This window comes from Lepidochelys olivacea (genome assembly GCF_965140295.1).
Source record: "Lepidochelys olivacea isolate rLepOli2 genome assembly, chromosome: 11".
In the NCBI taxonomy this organism is placed as follows: domain Eukaryota; kingdom Metazoa; phylum Chordata; order Testudines; family Cheloniidae; genus Lepidochelys; species Lepidochelys olivacea.
This window is the reverse complement of record NC_140421.1, coordinates 46,192,657-46,217,404: the sequence shown is the minus strand read 5'-3', so window position 1 is coordinate 46,217,404 and position 24,748 is coordinate 46,192,657. Positions and strand designations below refer to the sequence as shown.

The window sequence follows — 24,748 nt, the reverse complement described above, 5'->3', positions numbered from 1 at the left end:
TTCAAAATGGTATTTTGCTTGCTAAAATGTCTGTTTATGTAGACTAGAGGTTTTCTTTGAGGAACTCACACAGCTCATGTGTCTTCCTGCTAAATTTATTTATAAGGCAGCTGTTTTATAGCTTTCAGCTGTAAAGTTATAGATAAGTGTGTATTTGTTTGACAGAAGATTCGAGAATTTCCATTTACTGCCAGTACATGTAAAGCTTGGCTAAGCAGACTGCATCAGGAGCTCACTATTTGTATTAGCCAATCTGTCTTTGCAAGTCCCAGGGCCACTATCTTGCTAGAAGCAACTGTGTGCTTTTGAAAGCATGAAATTAGTTTTATACTGAGCACATGGTTTCTCATTTAGCACTTCTTTTTATGGTAATGGTCAATTTATAGTTTGCTGCCAGGATTTCAGTGTTCTCTCAAAGCTGATAGCTTCTGCTAAGGTGTCCTTTGGAGATAAAAAAGAGAACCCAATTAGACCCTAAATAGGAGAGAATTCTCCCCATTGACCCAATTTATTCTTCTCCTTATTTCAAAGTTATTTTATTATGACAATCTTTCAGATAATACACATCAAAATACATTTTCCTGCCATAGCCTGTTCATGAAATACAAAAATTAATACATTGTCTTGTTTGTGCATAGTTTTGTGATCAATTTGTAATAGGTTGCCTTCATGAGGTTGGCAATATTATTCCTTTTGTCTATTTTTTAATGTATCAGGAGCACCATGTGTGTGAACGTAAAATAGATGGTGCAAGGTGTATATGTTTTTGTTCTATGTTGCTATGTAGTTCTGTACACTCCAGACTGGAGTTTTTAAATCTAATATGATTGGTGTTGGTTAAATTATAGGAATAAAGGAAAATGGCTGTAAACAGTTATTCTGCCCCACACTCATCCTGAAATGCATTTTACCCTTAACCTGGTGAAACTGCTTTTTATAAATGTTTAGCTCTGTTTAGCTCTTTTCCTTTGAAAGTGAAATTTTCACTATGCTAAATTATGCACTGTTTCCATAATTGCAGATGCTGTCAGCTAGAGGTTAAGAAGCTAAAGAGGTTAACAAATGTTGAATTTATTTAGTACTAGGCTGCTTTCCTTAGGTTAGTTTGGCCACTTAATGCTGTTAATTCCTTTTGAAAGCAAGGCTCTCAGTTCTGTGCTTATTTAATAATGGTCTCCCTCCGTGCTTTGGAATAAATCTTGCAATAAGATCAGCTTTTATAATACAGTATATACTTATGTGCTGTAGTTTCTCTCCAAGTGGCAAATCCTGCCCCTGCCTCTTGCCCCTTGGAAGACCCAATACGCAGTGGAACTGCTGCATTTCCTCTGTGTGGGTGATGAAGGTAAAACATGAGTAGCTCTTTCTATACCTGCGTGAGCTTAGAAAGTGGTGGAGGTACAAGCTGGTTGATGTAAAAGTAAGTTGGTACACCAATTGTACGCTCCCCTGCCTCATGGAAAATGGAAGGGTGCAGAAGTTGTGAAGACTACTAGACAGTGGGAGGAGCCACAAAACACCATTGCAGTCTAGCGAAAGGATTCTGTCTGTACCTGGCAGCCACAGAGCTCCCTGCACCAAACCTGTGTCTGGGTTGGCCCTAAGAATTGAGGATTAGATACAAACTGACACAGTTAGGTTTTAGGTAGGTTTAAAAATATGGTTGCTGTCATTTTCAGACCTTTAAATTCATTGCTCCATCATTTTTCTGTAAATGCTCAAAGCATACCAAGCAAAAAATGTTGGTGCTTACATTTAGAAAAAGGTGTGTTGCATATACCAGTCGCACAAGCTATTAAAGAAAAATACTGTTTTGTAAGTACAGTGCATTTTTCTTTGTTCTTTTTGGACTTATCAAGTATTTTTATTGTTATAAAATACATGCTTGCCAAATTACAGGCAGGCTAGTTCTTTGTTCCACAACTTTACGTTGTGAGTAAGCTGTTTTCAACTTCAAAGATCTTACATCCTCTTAAATGTTTAGATCACTGCATAGCTCTCCTTCTGCCAGTTCACGCTGATGGGTAGTGAGAGAATCACTTTCCAGAACACTGGTAGTGTTGGGCAAGAAGCAGTTTGTTTCCTTGTTGGGAAATTTACTGCATTGAGAGAGTATTGAAGGGTGCTATTTTTGTATGGTGGCTTGCATTTCCTATGAAAATTTTCATAAATTTTTAATCATTTTCCTTTAGGAAAAAAGTATATTGATATATAGGACCTCTGAGGATTGAGAGAAATCTTTTGGATAAGCAACACCCCATTCTGGGTTTCTTGATAAGAATTGCTGTGGGATACAAGGACACTGTAAGTGAGAAAGGAGAAGTGATTTTGGGGAAGTGGCCTGGGGTTTATAAAGAATCCCATTCTGCACCCTCTCTGCGGGCTGGAGAAACACCTGGAAGGAGTTAGGCTGTTAGAAGTCTCTCCTGGAAGGTTAGGCCAATTCTTGGGCTAGCCCCTGAAAAGGGTTCTTTGTGCTCAAGAAGTGCAGTTTTCAAGAGCAGTTGAGGTCCTGGAATATGAGGCAGTTGAAGTATCCTAGGTCCAGCACCTTGAAAATAAGGAGTGAATGTATTCAATGGGAGACAGCTGAGGGAGTGCAGTGTGAGGCTGATGTCCTCAGCAGTTGGATTGTGTACCAGTTTCAATTTTCTCAGAGCTGATTGTTTCAAGTCCAGTTAGATTGCATTCCTATAATTAAGAGAAGTCACAAAGGCATGTGTTTATCAAAGTCATGTCATCATTAGCAAGGGTGGGATTCAGTCTTCCAGTCAGTGATGATAGCAGAATCCACAAGAAACAGTCTTCCATGTGAGAACTTTGCATCAGGAGGGTCCAGAAGAATTCATAGAATCATAGAAAAGTAGGGTTGGAAGAGACCTCAGGAGGTCATCTAGTCCAACCCCCTGTTCAAAGCAGAACCAACCCAACTAAATCATCCCAGACAGGGCTTTGTTAAGCTGGGCCTTAAAAACCTCTAAGGATGGAGATTCCACCACCTCCCTTGGTAACCCATTCCAGTGCTTCACCACCCTCCTAGTGAAATAGCTTTTCCTAATATCCAACCTAGACCTCCCGCACTGCAACTTGAGACCACTGCTTTTTGTTCTGTTATCTGCCACCACTGAGAACAGCCTTGCTCCACCCTCTTTGGAACCCCCCTTCAGGTAGTTGAAGGCTGCTATCAAATCCCCCCTCACTCTTCTCTTCTGAAGACTAAACAATCCCAGTTCCCTCAGCTTCTCCTCGTAAGTCATGTGCTCCAGCTCCCTAATCATTTTGTTGCCCTCCTCTGGACTCTTTCCAATTTGTCCACATCCTTTTGTAGTGGGGGGCCTGAAACTGGACACAATACTCAAGATGTGGCCTCACCACTGCCGACCAGAGGGGAACGATCACTTCCCTCAATCTGCTGGCAACGCTCCTACTAATGCAGCCCAATATGCCATTTGCCTTCTTGGCAACAAGGGCACCCTGTTGACTCATATCCAGCTTCTCATCCACTGTAATCCCCAGGTCCTTTTCTGCAGAACTGCCCCTTAGCCAGTCGGTCCCCAGTCTATAGCGGTGCATGGGATTCTTCCGTCCTTAGTGCAGGATTCTGCACTTGTCCTTGTTGAACCTCATCAGATTTCTTTTGGCCCAATCCTCCAATTTGTCCAGGTCACTCTGGACCCTATCCCTACCCTCCAGCATATCTACCTCTTCCCTCCCCCCTCCTCCCCGCTTAGTGTCATCTGCAAACTTGCTGAGGGTGCAATACATCCCATCATCCAGATAATTAATGAAGATGTTGAACAAAGCTGGCCCCAGGACCAACCCCTGGGACACTCCACTTGACATCGAGCCATTGATCACTTCCCATTGAGCCTGATGATCTAGCCAGCTTTCTATCCACCTTATAGTCCATTTATCCAATTCCTAAACTGCTAACTGGCTTAACTTTTTGTGGGGATGCATACCCAATTAAATGAAAGCAAACTGTAGCTATAAGTTCTGTAAGGTGCCTCCCTCTGCCTACAGGCATAACATCGGTCTTGCTAGGATTTATCTTCAACCAGCTCTTGCTTATCTATGTGCTGATTTTAGCCAGATGTTGGAAAAGCTGACCCTTCGACACGGGAGGTCTTTCTGGTGGTGAAGAACCTGCTGTCCCTCTTGATGCCACTGACCCATCAAGGACCCTCACCAGCCAAGGTGACTGGGGACAGAAGGGAACAAGGTCCGACAAGCTCCTTCCCAGTACAGACGACTGCGGCACAGTCCAGAGGCAAGCCCTCCATACTACTGATGCATTGGTCACTATTCTGACATCGGTCTCCTGGCACTATCTGGTGGTGGAAATAGGTACTGCACTGCCATGGTCTCCAAGGGAAGAATTCTCTTTGGAGTCGGAAGGGGAATCCTTCACTCCGTCCAAGACCTGCATTCCTCCAGACTTCGGTACTGACCCTCCTGCCAGCGTCTGGCCACTGGTTGATGCAGTGGCAATATTGAAAACCTTGGTTCCCCTGGTACTGGGGCTCCCTTCCAATTGCTCATACTTGCTGTCAGAAAGGTAGGCTACCACCTCTTTCTATCCAGCACCAGACTTCGACTCTGGCACCAAGCCCAGTGCGAACATCTAGGAAGTGGTCACAATGGACGTGATGGAAGCAGAGGAAGAGGAGGGAGCCCCTCTTCCAGCACAGGCCTTCTCCTCCTCATCCCCGGATGAAGCAGTTGCAGGCCCTAGTACTCTGCTCCCTTAAGACGACTTCAGGGCCCACCAGGACCTCCTGAAAAGGGTCTCAGTAAACTTGGGCCTGGAGGTGGAGGAGCTTATGGAACTCGCACACAACCTGATTGACATCCTGGCTGCAGCTATTCCCTCCAAAGTGGTCTTGCCCATAAACAAAGCAGTATTGGGCCCCGTTAAGGCACTCTGACAGACCACTTCTTCCCTGTTCCCCATCTCAAAGAGGCTAGAGAAGAAATACTGTGTCCCAGCAAGCAGGTTCAAATACCTTTTACTCGCAACCCTTTCCCCCTGAGATCCCTGGTATTGTCGGAGGCAAATGAACAGGACAGACAGGGTTAGTAGAGTGCTATCCCTCTAAAATAAAGAAGCAAAGCTGGACTAGACCTGTTTGGATGCAAGGTTTATTTGGCTGGTAGTTTCCAATTCCGTATCTCCAACCAGCAGGCTTTGCTGGGGAGGTATGATTTTAATCTGTGGGACTCGTCCAAATTTAAAGACTCTCTTCCTCAGGAATAGAGATAAGAATTCACGGCCATCCTAAAGGAGGGCAAGATTGTGGCCAGGAACTCACTTCAGGCAGCTTTAGTTGCGGCCAACTCGGCAGCCAGGACTATGGCATCGGCAGTCACCATAAGGCACTGTTCATGGCTCAGATCTTCTGAAATCCTTCACTAGGTTAAGCAGCCTGTCCAGGAAATTCCTTTTGAAGGCATCCTAGATCTGCCTCGACTCAACATATATCTCAAGAAACTGAGATTCCACATAGTTTCCCTGGCTTCCATCATTCCCTCCCTGGATCCAGGAGACTAGTATGCCGCCCTCATTGTAAAGGACACTTATTTCCCAATCTCTATTTTTCGGAGTTGCAGAAAATTTCTCAAGTTTGTAGTTGGTCGGTGCCACTACCAATTCACCACTCTTCCATTTGGCCAATTGGCAGCCCCACGGGTGTTCACGAATTGTATAGTGGTAGTAGTCTTCCTCCAGCATCGAGATGTGCAAGTCTACCTGTACCTTGACGACTGGCTGACCAAAGGTCAGTCGCAGACTCAGATGCAGCGTAGCATCAGTATAATACAAGCTGCCTTCCATGCGCTGGGTCTGTTGATAAATGAGCAGAAGTGAACCCTGGTCCCAGTTCAGAGAACAGAGTTCATCGGGGCAGTGCTCGATTTGACCCATGCTAAAGCCTCCCTACCTGAAGCCCAATTCTGAGCTATGTCAGACATGATTTCCAAGGTTATGGTCAATCCAATAACAACTGCTTGGGTCTGCCTCAAACTATTAGGTCCCCTGGCGGCATGTACCTGCATGGTGCAATTTGCGAGGCTATGCTTCAGACCCCCTACAGATGTGACTGATGTCAGTCTAATCCCCAAGCAGACACCACCTGACTCAATACTCTCAATCCCTCCTCCAGTTCTAGTTTCGCTGACATTATAGGAGAGATGCAGAATCCATAATGGAGGGGGTACCATCGATAACCCTAGTCTCGGACGTGTCAAACCTGGGATGGGAAGCCCACCTCATCAGTCTAAGGCCCTCTGGTCCCAGGAAGAACTCTCCCTGCATTTAAATGGCAGGGAACTCAAGGCGGTATACTTGGCTTGGCAAGTGTTCCTCCGCAGATTTTGGGCAAAGTGGTGCAGGTCCTGACAGACAACACTACATCGATGTTTTACGTCAAGTAGGGAGGGGCTTGATCTTCAGCTCTGTGCCAGGAGGCCCTCTGGCTGTGGGTCTTCTCTGTGAATCATGCCATTCATCTCAAGGCATCACATTTCTCGGGAGCCCGATATGCACTGGCAGATTGCCTCAGCAGATCCTTTTCTTCTCACCGTGAGTGGTCCCTTCACCCAGAGGTTGTCAGTGTCATCTTTCAGAGGTGAGGGCCTCCTCAGGTGGACCTGTTTGCCTTCAGACAGAACAGGAAATGCCATCAATTCTGTTCACTGCTCTGGCACAGCACAGGCTCCCTCTCCGATGCCCTACTGCTCTCATGGGTAGACCACCTAATGTACGCCTTCCCACCTATCCCCTTGGTTCACAAAGTCCTCCTAAAAATCAAATGGGACAAGGCAAAAGTTACTCTGATAGTACTGGCGGGGCCATGCCAGCATTGGTTCGTTATGCTTCTGGACCTCTCAATGGCAGCTCCACTCGCGCTCCCAATCTGCCTGGACTTGATTTCACAAGGCCATGGCTGGTTGCTTCACCTGAATCTTGCCTTCCTGCACCTGACTGCGTGGTTGCTGCATGGCTGAATCCTGAAGAGCAGGCCTCCTTGGATTAGGTTTGACAGGTCTGGCTAGGTAGTAGAAAGCCTTCCACCAGGACTACCTACCCAGCCAAGTGGAAATGTTTCACTTGTTCAGCCTCCTAATGGAATCTCTCTCCATCCCAATCTTTGCTGCAGTCTATCTTGGATTATCTGCTCTACTGAAAGCATCAAGATCTGTCTCTCTCATCTATTAAGGTTCACTTGGCAGTCATTTCAGCCTTCCGTCCTCCAGTGAATGGCAGATCAGTCTTCACAAGATGACAATCAGGTTTCTCAAGGAGCTGGAAAGACTCTACCCTTAGGTTCGGAAACCAATCCCCCCCATGGGACCTGAATCTGGTCCTGTTGAGGCTCACAGGGCCTCCCTTTGAACTATTGGCATCATGCTCCCTACAGCTTCTCTCCTGGAAGGTCTCCTTCCTAGTGGCAATCACCTCAGCCAGAATGGTCTCCGAGATCAAAGCCCTGATGTCAAACCCCCTTATACAGTGGTGTTCGTCAAGGACAAGGTCCAGTTGCACCCTCATCCGGTCTTCCTAGTGAAGGTGGTGTAGCAGTTCCACAACAACCAGGATATTTTTCTGCCAGTCTTCTTTCCAAAAGTTCATGAGACCGCTGAGGAACGTTGGCTTCAGATATTGGATATTAGATGGGCCCTTGTCTCTTATATTGAGAGAACTAAGCCCTTCTGCAAGACCACACAACTCTTAGTAGCAGTAGCAGAAAGGATGAGAGGGCTACCTGTGTCATCCCAATGAATCTCGTCCTGGATAATTGCCTGTACACAAGCTTGCTATGAGCAGGTGAAGGTTCTGCCTCCGACCATCATGAACTCTCATTCCACAAGAGCCCAGGCTTCATCAGCAGCATTCCTCACACAGGTACCAACCCAGGACATCTGCAGAGCTGCAACCTGGTCGTCAGTTCATACCTTTGCTTCCCACTACACCATCACGCAACAGGCCTGTGATGTCAGTTTTTGGAGAGCAGTGTTGCAGTCAGGATGTTCATGAACTCTGAGCCTTCCTCAGGGGGTACTGCTTGTGAGTCACCTAGCAAGCACTCGGAGGGGAAAAAACAGTTACTAACCTTTTGTAATTGTTCTTCGAGATGCGTTGCTCATGTCCATTCCATGACCCGCCCTCCTACCTTTGTCAGAATTACTGGCAAGAAGGAACTGAGGGCATGGAGCTGGCGGCGCCCTTTATACTGGCTCATGTGCGTGACTCCAGAGGGTGCTAGAGCTGGCCCAACGGATACCACTGAGGGAAAAATCTCCAGCAATTGTGCATCTGGCACGCACACACCTAGCATGGAATGAACATGAGCAACACATCTCTTAGAACAACAGTTATGAAAGGTTAGTAACGGGTAGTTTTTTTTTTTTTTTACATGTACAAAAATGAGGGGGTTGAAAAATGTTTGTATTTTTACAAGTTGAATAGAGGCACCTTTTACAATGTCTGTTAGGTAAAACTTCAAGTGAAATCCCTATCTGAACTTTATTTATGACCTAGATGGTAAGCTCTTCAGAGCAGAGATGGTCTTATTTGTCACTTGTTTGGACAATCCTACCACAGTGGGCCTCTGATCCTTGACTGGAGCCTGTATTTGCTATTGTAATACAAAAATTATTTCCCTGTTTCCTTTCAGGAATACTATAGGTTGTGCAATTGTGAAATGCTAATAAATAAAATGCCTGATTCTGGACTCAATTACACTGAAAATCCAGAGTAAGTTCTTTGAGTTACATTGGTGGAACTGAGATGGGGCCCTGTGTTTTCAGTCTTGTGCCGGAAAGTTTTTATTGAGAGAATTCCACCACCCCAATGTTTTTACTTTTGGAACTGTCTGTAAATTGTGCTCTAATACAGGCCCAGTGGTGCCTGCCGCTCCAAATTTTTTTTAGTAGTGTCTAATAATAATTTCCTAAAATAAGTAATGTATCCTTTATAACTAAGACCATGGCTTCCAGCTACCTACAGCTCCCCCTGCCCCCCAAAAAACCACCTCTTTTTTTGTTTGGTTTTTTGTTGTTTGGAGTCCTTGATGCTAGGAAACAGGTTTACTAGGATATTTTTAAATTACTTTCAAGACACACTAGTTCAAAACTTGGTTATGGATTTTTACCAATGTGCATGAATAGAGTGTGTGCGCATTCTCAATTCAGAGTTAACCTGATAAGATTGCAGTGACAAGATGGTAAAATATGTTTTGATTCATTGTGTAAAGGTATAAATCCATAATTTAGGAATGACCATTTAAATGTAAGCAAAAGTAAAGACTTTATCAGTGAAGCACAATTAAATAAAGTAGTAGAGCATGGAGAAAATAGAAGTGAGGTAGGCTTCCAGGCATTAATATGGCACATGTGGGTAAAGTGAAAGAAATCACTTCAAGGAAAAGCAGGCTTGGTGGAAAGAGTTAAAATTTAATTTAATGAGATTTGTCTCCTAAATGCCTAAGTTGCTTTTGAACCACTAAGGCCCTTTTGAAAACTTCACCCTATGAGGGTGAAATTTTACCTTTGGAACGAAGGTTAGCTGAAGGCACAGCTATTAGAGAAGCATCTGTAAGTTGCTTTTATTAGAGAGAGAGGGAGAACTAAAAACTAACATTTCTGTCTGAAAATTAACTACTATGGTTATGGTAACTTTAAGGATTACTGACTGGACAAGTTAGTAGGAAATATTGTCTCCATTTTTTTCAGTTTATTTACTTAGTTCATGCGACAACACTTGGTCTACTCATTTTCACTTTTGTTACTCTATAATGTAGTTGGTTTCTTCCCTACAGAAAAGCCCCTTATAAACATCAGTTAGGGATCAGGAAAACATTTATCTTTAAGGAATTAAAAAAATAAATGACATATTATTAAGAGGCTGTCATTAAAGGGTATTTTGTTTTATTAGCTTTTTAAAAACAATCCAGTTGACATTGCCCTTAGTTGTATAAAAAGTCCATATTTTGGCATGGTTACTGTGTAGCTAGCAGTGGATACTATTATAATTTTTAGAGCTAGTAAGTAGTAAAACTAAAAACCCTTAGTCACTAACATCTTCATGAATAGAAGTACCTAGTTTGGTTTGTTATGCTTTGAGAATGCATATTATTGCTTCATGAATTTTTGGATGACTACCATCTATTTGTAAAAATGTTCATAAATCGAAGAAGTCCCATCAATTTTTAGCAGAAATGATCATCCCAGTGTTTTATAGTAGAAGTGTGTTATGTATTAAAAACATTAAAATAATGAATAGTATGTTTTAATTCAATCAGGGAACAGAAACAACACTGTGCTACTTATGGGATAGGCCACACACCACAAGTTAATGATAGATATATGAAGTGAGCAAAATATAATCTGAAAAGAATTAGTATGAAAATAAATAATCCAAACTATCCAGCGAATATTTAAGATTAACTCAAAGACAACTGGGATCCTTATGCAAATAGCTTGCTAAGCACAAAAAAAAGGCATCAGATTCTTAAATGTTGCTTGTAACAAATAGTTTGACCTGCTCTTACCAAAAACTACCATATCAGTGACTGTAAATATCCTGTATTCTAATGGGCTGAAGCAATTCTGAATCAGTTTAATGGCAAACAGTAGTACAAGCTAATGTTTGGGGGGAGGGGGGGAGCTGAATTTTTGTGACCTTGTTGAATGTAGTGATATTTTTTTACTTACCATATAGTTTCAGTAGATATCAATAGATATAATTTTTTTACTTACCATATAATATCTAATGCTACGTTTCTAGTCATGAGTATTTTGAGTAAAAGTCACAGACAAGTCATGGACAGGGAGGCCCCATGGTGGTGGCAGCATGCAGCATGGGACCCCTGTTGGTGCAGGGAAGAGGAGGGGTTGGCACGTGGCCCGGGACTCCCTGTGGTGCTGAGGGGGGAGGGCAACCTCTGCGCCTCTCTCCCTGCCCCAAAAGCAGAGTTTGGGTATAGGAGGGGGCAGATGATTGGGGCATGGGATGGGGTGGGGCATGCTCTGGGCGGCACTTATATGTGGGGTTCCCTAGAAGCAGCAATGTCCCCCTCGCTCAGCTGCTAGTTGGAGGCATGGCCAGGCACCTCTGTGCGCTGCCTCTGCCCAGGGCACCGCCCCCACAGCTCCCATTGGCCAGACGGTGTCAGCCAGGTGAACCAGCTGCTGCAGAAGTCATGACTTCCGTGACCTCTGTGACAAACTCGTAGCCTTAAGTATCAGCAATGTTTTATTTTTAACTCGCTTTCAAAAGCATGTCAAGTTATGTAACATTGTGCACTTTCAATTCATATAATATGTTTTACTAATGCTTTTAGCAGGTATTTTGCATTTGAAATCGGGAGACATTTATTCCTAGAATAAGCATTATAACCATTAGCAGCAGCCATAGAATTTTCTTTCCATAAGCGTGCATTTAATCTGAAAACATCGATTTCATTTGAGTTACAAGGTCAGTAAAACCTGTGTTTAAACACCACACCTTTTCTAAGTGACCGCCTATCATAGACAACAGCAGCAAAGGTATCTCCAAAAATGTTAAATTAATCACTTTGGAACAGGGTAAGACAAGATTGTAAATCACCCTTGCATGGTCATCCAGTGTTAATGGGAGATTTCCCTAAAATACTCAGGGTAGTTGTAGTCAAAGTTAACGAGTGACTTCGCAGAACTAGTCTCAGATAAAACACACCTTCTTCGGGAAAATGGCTGAGCCACTTTGGACTTCAGTACTCATGCAATAAAGTTAAGCCCATGTGTAACTGTGAGCAGGATCCTGGACACAGCTCATGCACAGGAGACTCTGAACTTTGCTGGAACTAGGGTTGCTGGGGGTGCTACGGCAGCCCCTGGCTTGAAGTGGTTTCCATTAAATACAAGGTTTACGGTTTGGTTCAATGGCTCTCAGCACCCCCACTATAAAAAATTCTTCCAGGACCCCGCCTACTTCTGTCGGTTACTTTGTTTTTATAGTGAAATACTAGATGGTGACTTAGTATAATAAAACTCAGATTTTTATTTCTCATATGTCTGAGTTATCTGGCACACAGATCAACGTTTTAGCTGCACGTGACCTTTTATACTTTAAATGTCCGTTTTATACTGAGTATTTGTATTATAAATATTTTATTATAATTCAAAATCTTTAAGTGCTTTATAAGCAGTACAGTTTTTGGTGTCAAATATGACTTAGCTTTATTATGATTCCCTACTCTTTTAAGAAAAACTTTCAGCCACCTTTATTGAAAGGCCATGTTCCTTAAGAGAAGCTTTTCTCAGTCCCTTGAGTAGCTTAATTCAAGTTTCTCTGTCTAGTGATCTTGTATATACAAGAAATACATTTGCAAGATTGTAAATTGATTGAAGGCCAGCTTCACCATAAAAGTCATGGACTTAACTTGAAGTTGAGTTTATGGATTTTACCACACTTAATATGTCCGACATAATGGCGACAGCTCTATCTTTCTGCGCTCATACTGCTTTATTGGACAATGATTCAGTCTGTTGCACTTTATTCCCCTGAGTGTCTTCTCCAGCAAAAAAAGGGCCATGTTTATAGAAAGATGCTCTTGTTTGTGGTTAAAACCTGAGCACGTGCTGGAATGACCCATTTAGTTTCTGCTTTAGACAGAACACATCTCATTTTCCATCTTTTGGGGTCCATTCCTGCTGCCTGTATTCAGAAATGCTCCTGTTAAAGTTAGCCAGACTTAAAGTCCATGCACAATTTGAGGAAATCAGACTATATTTTCATTTGCCTTATACTCTGTTGCCATTATAATCTCATATAAGAACTCTGGAAGATGGTGACTTTCAGATAGAAAATTAAGATGACAGTGAAAGTACTATGTCAAAATTACTTGAAGGCCTGACTTACATCAGTATAAGCAAGCACATTCAGGATTAGCGGGACTCTCGATTTAAGCACCACCTTTAGGAGTAAAATATAGTGGGATGTTTTTTTAAAAAAATCCCATATAACATTTATCACTTGCTATTAAATTTTACAAGATTTTTTTTCATAAGGGTGAGGGAAGGTGTCAGTATCAGAGCCAGGACTGGAACTCAGGAGTTCCTGCCTGCTAGTCCTGTGTACAGACCGATAGGGTACACCCGGTGCCAATGGTTGAACTTACATTTGGGTCTGCAATTCCAATTCACAGTGAGATGAGAATGAAACTGCAGCTTTAACTCTGCCTTGGTTCTGTAGAATTAGTGCAGAGCCTGAATGTTAATTGAACATATTCTTTTCACTTATTAAGATCAAAATCTCATTTCACTTTGTATTCCAACATACAGATTGAATAAGGGTTACCTGAATTCATTATGGCTTGCTGGTTGCTGATTAACTGTGAATTTGTCCAGGAGTTTAATCTAATCCATCTCTCTATGGGTTGGTGTGATGTGGTAGTGCTCTTCATTCCCAGAACCAGCAGGGACTGAATCCAGTGAAGGCAACAAATTCAGCCCCTGTGGGGACATGCATGCCTTACATGCCTTACTCAACAGCAATCCCTCTAGCTGTTAATGAACAGCATTGACTGTTTCCAAAAGATTTCAGAAGACTGAAAGTTTGAAGAACATGGTGCCCAAAAACACATGTGAAGGGGACTATACCTAAAATGTAGGTGACAAAACACTGTTTTTTTGAATGCTCTAATGCTCTGCATTTTTTTTTTTGAATGCTCAAAAAGTTGTAGTCCAGAATCCGTACATGATTTTACTACAGGGTATTCGAAACAGGTGATGCTTCAATTAGTAATTGAACAGCAATAAATGGTGATGGTCCACAGGGAAGTGATTCCTTACTGTACATTGCATATTAAGTACTCTGGAATTCTTCTTCAAGAGATGTCCCTGAGGATGTTCCACTCCAGGTGATGGTGCGTCCCTGTGCCTTCGCTCAGAGAGTTTTGCAGCAGTGCCCGTACAGATTGCACACGTGCGGTGCCTGCCTCGTGTGTGGTTGGCACTTGAAGTGTTGCGCGCGCGACCTGGAGCCCTGTGTTCCTTCTCAACTGTCCCCGGCCTGAGACAGAGCTCAGCAGTCCTGCTGAAAAACTTTCATTTTTTCAGGTCAGTCTTAGTTAGACAGTTTAGTGTTCTGAGCTGGTTTCGGTTTTCGCCCCTGTGTAAATAAATAAAAATTATTCTGGTTTGCTGGGTTTTAGAAGATACTTGACTTGTGGTGTTATACCAATAAAATAAAAACCAGCAGGATCTTATTAAAGGGGGAAAGGCAAAATACCACATTGATTGTGAATACAGAAAGAATCATAGTAAGCAGTTAGGTATAGTTATAACATTCCATTCAATCTCATATTTATTCACACATTCATTCATACAAACACACACACACATACACACAGGTTCTGCAAGGTTGTTATCATAGTTACCAGCCTTAGAGTTGCTCATGCCAAGCCACTGGCCAGGTGGCCTGGACATAAGGAGGGAGCAGGGCCTTGTCAGATGCTCATCTGATGCTCCTGGAAGTTGGTTTGCAGAATCAGACCCCAAAGTTCTCACTTTTTAGAGTCTATTTTTATAGGAATTTCTTCCTATGCCAGTCTATGGGAATTGCTTCATCATGCTGTTGCTGAATCAATCAGCAGATAGCACATTCCTGACGGCTCCAAGATGTTATCTTATTCTTTGGTTCTCCCATTCTTGAGGCTGTTGGGTGGATTCCAGTCTGCCCTCTGGGGGGGTGGGGGGGATATCCTCTGGTTATTTCCACTTGACGCCTTCTTCAGCCGATGGACACTGGATTCTTAGGCTGGCACCTCCCTGATCATTCAGTTATTATCCACACCAAGCATCCATCCACATACATCCTCTATCTCTATTTTAATGATAATTGTTAATACAACAAAAGGGCGGGGAGTCTCTGGGTGCTGTTTCTGTTGTTAGAGTATTGTTTTGAGTCTCTCTCTCTGTGAATTGCTTTGAGAACAGACTCTGTCTTAGAATGTACTAACACAGTTAGCAGCTTGCAAGTTTCACACATAGAGGGAGAGAAACAGTACCAAAAACCAAGAGACCTCTTAATTAGTAATACCCTGGAATTTGAACTATGGGGAATCAAACTCATTTGTGATTTTAATACAGAACTTCTTTAATATGATCCAACATAATCCCCCTTTTGACACTAAGATTTATAATCGTCAGTGTCACTTTCTATGTAGCCTATTCAAGAGAAAGTACTGTGAGGCAATTTGAGTTTGTGATTCCAATTCATGCCACATACATGATCCTAGTGATGTATCTTTACTACAAGGTTCTGGGGCAACAGGCAAGGTGAGGCACACCCACTTTTGAGGAGTCCATTCGGTACAACCTCTAGTGTCCAATAGCTTCCCTCCCTCCCCAGCCCACTGGCTCAAGGTCCAGGGTAGCCAGAAGGATCCCATGTGTAATATGGGGAGTGGGTTAACATTCAATATCTTTGCCTCCAGGGACTGTTGGTGTGCAATTTTGACAACAATTTCTCCCATTAACAAGTCTGGTTTACAGTACTAGAAACATATTGCATCCATTCATATTGATAAGTGTTAAACTCCAAAGTGTCAAACTATCAAAGTGTTAAATGATCTCTTTCTTTTTTTAACAAATGCATCAAACCCTTCATATTTCCCAATATGACCCAGAACATTTTGTGTTTCAAAGTAGCTAGTGCAAGTATCTGCATTTCAGTGCATCCCATAGCTATGGCTGTGTAGTTTCCTATTTCTAATATTTTTTTTTCTTATGGATAAGCCATGTGGTAGTATTAAGCCATTACTAAAGATTCCATCGGCCTTTTAGGTTACCCAGACCAATTTGGACCAAGTCTACATTGGCATGTACTTGTTTTTGTATCAGGCTGTCCTGTAGCTGGGACAGAGAGCTTAATTTATTTTTAAGTTCCTGCAGGTCTTCAGTATTTTTTTTTTTTAACACACAACAGTGCTAGCAACAAGACAAAACACAAGACAAAACATAGAACACAGAACACAATTTCTATTGTGACAGTAGATTCATGGTATTGGGTTGCTTTTCAGCTGTCATCAGCTTTTCCTGATTTTCTGAAAAACAAAAAGAACATGTTTCTACCCCTTTTGGGGTGACAGATTATTGCTTAAAATATTTCTTTTACAAATACCCTTGCTGATTGCAGGCAAAACAGAGGAATTGCCCCCACATTTTCCTGTTTTTGTTCTATAGGCGGGCCAGGTTTCAATGGCTTTTATCTTTTAAGGGTTATGGGGAAATTATCCCACTGTTTAGTCATTAAATCCCTGAGTTTTCCTTCTTATACAGCAGACCAAGTTTATAATGTTTTTCCTGCTGTGTTAAGCTTTACGTTTTATTTACAGGTAATAACTGAGAAGCATCATTACCATACGACCTTAAAGGATTTTTCCAAAAATCATACACACTATACGTTGTTACAGGGATACTTATTATCATTAAATTTATTAAAATTATCTTGTTATCCCATGCCTTTTATTTAGACAATTTGTTTGCTGACCAGGTATGTCCTTTATCTGCAGCTCCTTTGTGCTGCTAGTTCTTTCCTTCCTTTATCATTTAGGTAATTTGCATTTTCACAGAAACTTCCTGCTTTTGGATTTAAAGCCATCAGCAGCTCAGAGAGTCTATCTTAAAAGGGACACAATCAACTTTCACCAGAGTTTTGATTACTTTTAACTTCTGCTTCCAAAACACACAGCAATCTGAAAAAGAAAACCCAACCTATTGTGGCTCCCTTTGGAGCCCTAATAACATTTTAATGAAGTAGCATGGTATGTTTGCATTTCTTTTGCCCCTTCTACAATATACCCTGCACATGTTCTGGGGCAAATGCACATTCCTTCCATAGTTTAACTTCTATAACATTATCCAGATCCATTTTTACATAAGGGTGTCACTATTTCTTTTTTTGCTTACAGAGTTTTCATGTACCTTTATCAAAGTGACAGTCTGATTACTCAGAGCCATTTTAAGACTCAGTGTTTCTAACATTGCTTTTTTGTTTTGTGCACCTCACCCCTGCTGTTGCTTCAGAGAGGCACTGTCTTTTTTTTACTACAACTCTCATCTGCTATTTTGTTACAAAAACAAACAAAAAACAAACAAAAAGAATCCAATTTTTTTTTATATTCTCCTGATTGCAGCCACAACTTAAAAACATTTTAAATTTTGTAAAGCATTGAGTTACCTTTTAAGGGTTAAATGCCAAATCCCAAAGCCAAACAACACTAATTACCTGTGTCTAGCAAAAAGGTCTGTCAGTTTTACAACTTTGAATTAGAGTCAAATGGATTTTTAGTGGCATTATTTAAAACAAAAACAAAACTAACTGGTCCTTAGAACTTTACATATTTACACACACAGAGACAGATACATACACATTTTCTTTTCCTTAACATCCCTTCCACACTTCTCTGTTTTTTACATCTTACATTCCCTTTATACATTTGAGGCAGTTAAGTTCCAATAGAACCCTCTTATGTTCTTTCATCAAATTTGACTAAATTGTCCAGTCAAATGATTTTAATCAGATAGTTTATTTTTGCCTGGCTAATTTACAGACATTCCTTTGGAAAAGGGCCCGTTTTTCTTTCAGAATGGCTGCAAAGAAACCAAGAATGCTCTTTCTCTAACACTTTTCCTTTTTAACATTTTCGGTTAAAAGTTGTTTGGGTGAAATACAAAGTTTAACTGCTTAATTCCCTCCAGCCTCTGCAGTTAACTTTTTTTTTTTACTCTTTTCTCTTTGTAATTATGTCTGGGGGTGCCGTACATAGGACCTTCTCCCCCTTTACCTGCCTCCCTCCAGCCTCTGCAGAGTTAACTTTTTCACTCTTTTTGTATTCCTGGAGTGCCTCTTTCACTATTTTCAGCTGGCTTTGGGTATTTGTAGCCAGCACCTTCCAATTGTCTGCTACCTTCCCGGAGGCCAGCAGGTCTGGTTAACCTAATAGAAATGTCTAGCTCACTAGAGCTGGCGGTGTGCACACCAATATTTACAATAACTGAGGTTTTTTACCAGTATTCCCCCTTTCGCATTTCTCCACCAAAATGTTGTACCAATAAAATAAAAACCAGCAGGATCTTATTAAAGGGGGAAAGGCAAAATACCACATTGATTGTGAATACAGAAAGCATCATAGTAAGCAGTTAGGTATAGTTATAACATTCCATTCAATCTCATATTTATTCACACATTCATTCATACAAACACACACACACATACACACAGGTTCTGCAAGGTTGTTATCATAGTTACCAGCCTCAGAGTTGCTCATGCCAAGCCACTGGCCAGGTGGCCTGGACATGAGGAGGGAGCAGGGCCTTGTCAGATGCTCATCTGATGCTCCTGGAAGTTGGTTTGCAGAATCAGACCCCAAAGTTCTCACTTTTTAGAGTCTATTTTTATAGGAATTTCTTCCTATGCCAGTCTATGGGAATTGCTTCATCATGCTGTTGCTGAATCAATCAGCAGATAGCACATTCCTGACGGCTCCAAGATGTTATCTTATTCTTTGGTTCTCCCATTCTTGAGGCTGTTGGGTGGATTCCAGTCTGCCCTCCGGGGGGGGGGGGGGTCCTCTGGTTATTTCCACTTGACGCCTTCTTCAGCCGATGGACACTGGATTCTTAGGCTGGCACCTCCCTGATCATTCAGTTATTATCCACACCAAGCATCCATCCACATACATCCTCTATCTCTATTTTAATGACAATTGTTAATACAACAAAAGGGCAGGGAGTCTCTGGGTGCTGTTTCTGTTGTTAGAGTATTGTTTTGAGTCTGTCTCTCTGTGAATTGAGTCTCTCTCTCTGGAATTTGAACTATGGGGAATCAAACTCATTTGTGATTTTAATACAGAACTTCTTTAATATGATCCAACAGCGGAGAGGCAATGTCAGTCTCTGATGGGCACGTTCAATGTGTCTGGTGGCTGGCAGAATTTCATGTTCCCCAGCAATGTGCCCATTGCTCTAAATTGAAGGGTAGGGCATGAAGAGATAGGCACCCGAGGCTGAAACTTATCTTAATGGAGAAGTCGTTGAACCCGGCCTCTGACCTCGGACAAGAAGGATCTTCACGACAAAGGTCTCCAGTCCCTTCACTGCCAAGGTCCCCAATATCTTAAAAAAAAAAAAAAAAAAAAAAAAAAAGCCAGCTTCACCACCTCAGAGAGCAGACCAGAAGAAAAGGTCACCTGCTAGATCGCTCTCTGTGGTCCCGACCGCACTGAGGCTGAGCGCCTCCGGCACTGTCCATGTGGCATCCACCACCGGCACCCACCACTCCGATGCCGACGCTAATGTGTCTAAGCTGCCCACTTCCACCAGGGCACCGTCAGCACCTCCAATGGAGTTGGCACCGACAACTGCTCCAAACCCCATGCCACAGCCTGGCGCTGCTAGCGTAATGGTGCCGACATATTCCACATCATCTCTGATCCACACCACGCCCACTGCACAACCACCACTGTTGCTGCTGGTACCGAGACTCTTGGCACCACAACACTTTACTCATCACAAAGACCTCTACTGGTCTCTTCTACCTCAGTCTCCCCTTCTGGGCACTGATCTCTTGCCCACTACAGCGGTGCCGCACCAGCAGCTATCTCCAATAGCCTCACATTTCTCAAGTGACAATGATGACACGGTGGAAGGATTATTTTCTCCTCATCACTCTTCCCTAGTCAGGTCACGCATACCTGAAAGATCATCATGGTCAAGATAAATCTATGACCACATGCCACCATGGTATGGAGACCCATGGATGGGACCACCCACTCTTTTTTCTGGCCTTGGCCTTACTGGAGCCCCTGGCGGTCTCACAGAAGACACCACAGCAGATGTCATAGTCCATATAGGGACAGCATCAGATCACCACTTCCAGCCTCTGATACAGCAGTAACTGTGGCACGGGAGGTATCAATGGCAGACCAGGAAGAGGACACTGCTCTTGACACCTCATCACACATTAATAATTCATCCTCCTCACCCAACGAGGCTGTTGTGCCCCCAGCACCTACCACTGTGGATGACTTTACTCATTTCCAAGACTTGTTCAAAAGGGTGGCTACAGAACTCAAAATTGCCCTGGAAGAGGTGCTAGAAACTCAGCACGAGTTAACTGACATCTTGCAAATGTCCTCCTAAGATAGCACTGCCAATCAATGGGGCGACCATGGAACCTGCAAGAGCAGTGTGGCAAACTCCAGCTACAATCCCACCAACTTGCAAAAGGGCAGATCATAAATATTATGTCCCCTTGAAGGGTTCAGAATTTTTACACACCAAGCACCCAACTCACTGGTGGTTGAGGCAGCCAACCAAAGAGGTAAACAGCAATATTTCCAATCCACCCCAGCTGGTAAGGATGGCAAAAAGTTGGATCTCTTTGGCTGCAAAGTATACTTGTCATCCACGCTCCACTTTAGAGTGTCAAATTATGCAGCATTATTCGCCAAATATGACCACAGAAATTATGGTAAATTTATGGACTTTATTAACAATATTCCTGATGAAAAACAACAATTTGTTTTTGATCTCTGAGGCATAGATGATTGCACGAATTGTACTAGAGGCCTTCCTTGATGCAGCTGAGACTGAAACCAGATCCACCCCTACAGCTGTTGTCATGCAATGAGCCTCATGATTTAACTCCACAACTTTTCCTAGGGAGATGCAGAATATAGTTGAAGCTCTCCCCTTTGACGGCGAGAAGTTGTTCACAGCCAAAACCAAGGTGCTGCATGCTATGAAAGATTCGTGGGCCATGCTCCAATCCCTTGGCATTCACGCACCTGCCATGAGAAGATGACAATTTAGGTATCAATCATACCAGAGGAGCAGATACCCCACGTACTCTCAACACCAGAGACCCTATGAGCAGCAACAACAACACCAGAGACAAAGACCACAATGATGACACCCTCCACCATCATTGGCACCTCAGCCAGCTCCCTCCAACAAGCACATTTGAAGGGTTAGTCAAGGGTCTAGAAAACCTATCCAAGGTTTTAGCGCTTTCACCACCACTCCGCTATTTACAGACCATCTATTCCTGTTCTACCGAGAATGGCTGACCATCACCACTGACAAATGGGCCCTGGAAGTCATCAGATTGGGCTATACTATCCCTTTTCTTTCTATATCCATCTTCAGGGACCCCTCTCACGAATACTTGTTACGCCAAGAGGTAGAGCACCTCCTCCAACTGGGGGCGGTGGAACCGGTCCCTGTACAACACAGAGGGAAAGGGTTTTATTCCCATTACTTTCTAACACCAAAGAAGAACGGAGGATGGTGACCTATCCTTGGCCTCAGGCGACTGAACAAGGTCGTAAAAAAACAAAGGTTCAAGATGGTCCCCTTAACAATAATACCAGTGCTAGAGCAGGGGAACTGGTTTTCAGCCCTTGACCTGCAGGATGCCTATTTTCATGTGACAATACACTCTGCACACAGGCATTTCCTCCGATTTTCCTAGGGCACAACCCACTATTAGTACAAGGTACTACTTTTCAGCCTGTCAATAGCACCACAGGTCTTCTCCAAGATCCTTGCCATAGTAACGGCGCACCTGAGAAAACAAGGAATAATATTTCCTTAACTGGACTTCTGCAGTCATGCACTCATCTAGATGCCATTCACTCTACACGCCATTCACTCTACACAGACCACAATGGATTGTTTCCAGAGACTCGGTCTGCAATTAAGCATAAGAAATAGACTATACAATCGACTCAACAGCTGGAATTTATAGGCGCTTCCCTCGATTCCATCACTGCGAAGGTGTCACTCCCACGAGACAGATTTGACACCATGAAAGCACTCATATCTATGCTACAGAACAGTTCACAAGTCACAGCCCACGAATGCCTACAACTACTAGGCCACATGGCAGCGTGCACGTTTGTCGTCAAACACACTTAACCATGCCTCCCAAGGTAAAGGACTCACTGACCTGGTGGACTCAACCTCACAACCTTTGCCCGGGGAATCCCATTCATACAAGACCCACCATCGCATATTATCACAACTGAAGCCTCCTTCACTGGCTTGGGAGCACACATGAAACATCGCACAGCTCAGGGACTATGGTCCATGACAGAGAGAAGCCCGAATATAAATCTCTTGGAACATGTTGTCCGCTATGCCTGCCTCCATTTCTTGCCGTTCATAAGAAATCAAACCATAAGACTGATGACCAACAATATAACTTGCATGTTTTATATAAACAGGCAAGGGGGAGCTTGATCTTACTTCGTGTACAAAGGCCATCAGACTCTGGAATTGGGGTATCCGACACAATATCCCTATCTCAGCATCATACCTACCTGGATGTCAATTATCCCCATAGACTGGGTACATGTCCCCTCAGGACGAAATTCAGAGACAAAATTTCTCGATACTTTAAATGACTGCTTCTTGGAGCAGCTGGTACAAGAACCTACAAGGGGAGAGGCAACTCTTCATCTAGTCCTGAGTGGAGCACAGGATCTGATCCAAGAGGTACCTATAACAGGACCGCTTGGAAATAGTGACCATAATATAATAACATTTAACATTCCTGTGGTGGGAAGAACACCTCATCAGCCCAGCACTGTGGCATTTAATTTCAGAATGGGGACCTATGCAAAAATGAGGAGGTTAGTTAAACAGAAATTAAAAGGTACAGTGACTAGAGTGAAATCCCTGTAAGCTGCATGGACACTTTTCAAAGACCCCCATAATAGAGGTTCAACTTAAATGTATACCCCAAATTAAAAAACACAGTAAAAACTAAAAGAGCCACCGTGGCTTAACCACCATGTAAAAGAAGCAATGAGAGATAAAAAGGAATCTTTTAAAAAGTGGAAATCAAATCCTAGTGAGGTAAATAGAAAACAGCATAAACACTGCCAAATTAAATGTAAAAAAGTAATAAGAAAAGTGAAAAATGAGTTTTGAGTTTTTGGCTAGCTGTTCTTCAAAGGTAATAACAAAATGTTTAAGTACATCAGAAGCAGGAAGCCTGCTAAACAACCAGTGGGGCCCCTGGATGATTGAGATACAAAAGGAACACTTAAAAGATGATAAAGTCATTATGGAGAAACAAAATGAATTCTGTGCTTGTCTTCACGGCTGAGGATGTTAGGGAGATTCCCAAACCTGAGTCGTCTTTTGTAGGTGACAAATCTAAGGAATTGTCACAGATCGAAGTGTCACTAGAGGAGGTTTTGGAATTAATTGAGAACTTAACAGTAACAAGTCACCGGGACCAGATGGCATTCACCCAAGAGTTCTGAAAGAACTCAAATGTAAAATTGCTGAACTATTAACTATGGTTTGTAACCTGTCCTTTAAATCAGCTACTGTACCCAATGGCTGGAAGATAACTAAAGTAACGCCAATATTTAAGAAGGGCTCTAGAGGTGATCCTGGCAATTACAGACGAGTAAGTCTGTCAGTACCGGGCAAATTAGTTGAAACAATAGTAAAGAATTAAAATTGTCAGACACACAGAACATAAATTGTTGTGCAAAAGTCAACATGGTTTCTGTAAAGGGAGATCATGTCTTACTAATCTGGTAGAGTTCTTTGAGGGGGTCAACAAACAGGTGGACAAGGGGGATCCAGTGGACATAGTGTACTTAGATTTCCAGAAAGCCTTTGACAAGGTCCCTCACCAAAGGCTCTTACATAAATTAAGTTGTCATGGGATAAGAGGGAAGATCCTTTCATGGATTGAGAACTGGTTAAAAGATGGGGAAGGAATAAATGGTAAATTTTCAGAATGGAGAGGAGTAATTAGTGGTGTTCCCCAAGGGTCAGTCCTCGTACGAATCCTATTCAACCTATTCATAAATGATCTGGAGAAAGGGATAAACAGTCAGGTGGCAAAGTTTGCAGACGATACTAAACTGCTCAAGACAGTTAAGACCAAAGCAGACTGTGAAGAACTTCAAAAAGATCTCACAAAACTAAGTGATTGGGCAGCAAAATGGCAAATGAAATTGAATATGGATAAATGTAAAGTAATGCACATTGGAAAAAATAACCCCAACTATACATACAATATGATGGGGCTAAGTTAGCTACAACTAATCAGGAGAAAGATCTTGGAGTCATTGTGGATAGTTCTCTGAAGACAGCCATGCAGCAGCAGTCAAAAAAGCAAACGGGATGTTAGGAATCATTAAAAAAGGGATAGAGAATAAGACGGAGAATATCTTATTGCTCTTATATAAATCCACGGTACACCCACATCTTGAATACTGTGTACAGATGTCATCTCAAAAAAGATATACTGGCATTAGAAAAGCTTCAGAAAAGGGCAACTAAAATGATTAGGGGTTTGGAACGGGTCCCATATGAGGAGAGATTAAAGAGGCTAGGACTTTTCAGCTTGGAAAAGAGGAGACTAAGGGGGGATATGATAGAGGTATATAAAATCATGAGTGGTGTGGAGAAAGTGAATAAGGAAAAGTTATTTACTTGTTCCCATAATATAAGAAGTAGGGGCCACCAAATGAAATTAATGGGTAGCAGGTTTAAAACAAATAAAAGGGAGTTCTTCTTCACTCAGCGCACAGTCAACCTGTGGAACTCCTTGCCTGAGGAGGTTGTGAAGGCAAGGCCAATAATAGGGTTTAAAAGAGAACTGGATAAATTCATGGAGGTTAAGGCCATTAATGGCTATTAGCCAGGATGGGTAAGGAATGGTGTCCCTAGC

General features: G+C 42.6%; 1 protein-coding gene across 6 annotated transcripts in view; it reads left to right on the top strand.

The window, feature by feature from the left end:
- ZNF385B (zinc finger protein 385B) overlaps positions 1-24,748 on the top strand; it is a 305,083-nt gene that overhangs the window by 60,845 nt on the left and 219,490 nt on the right. The gene's annotated exons all lie outside the window — the stretch shown is intronic.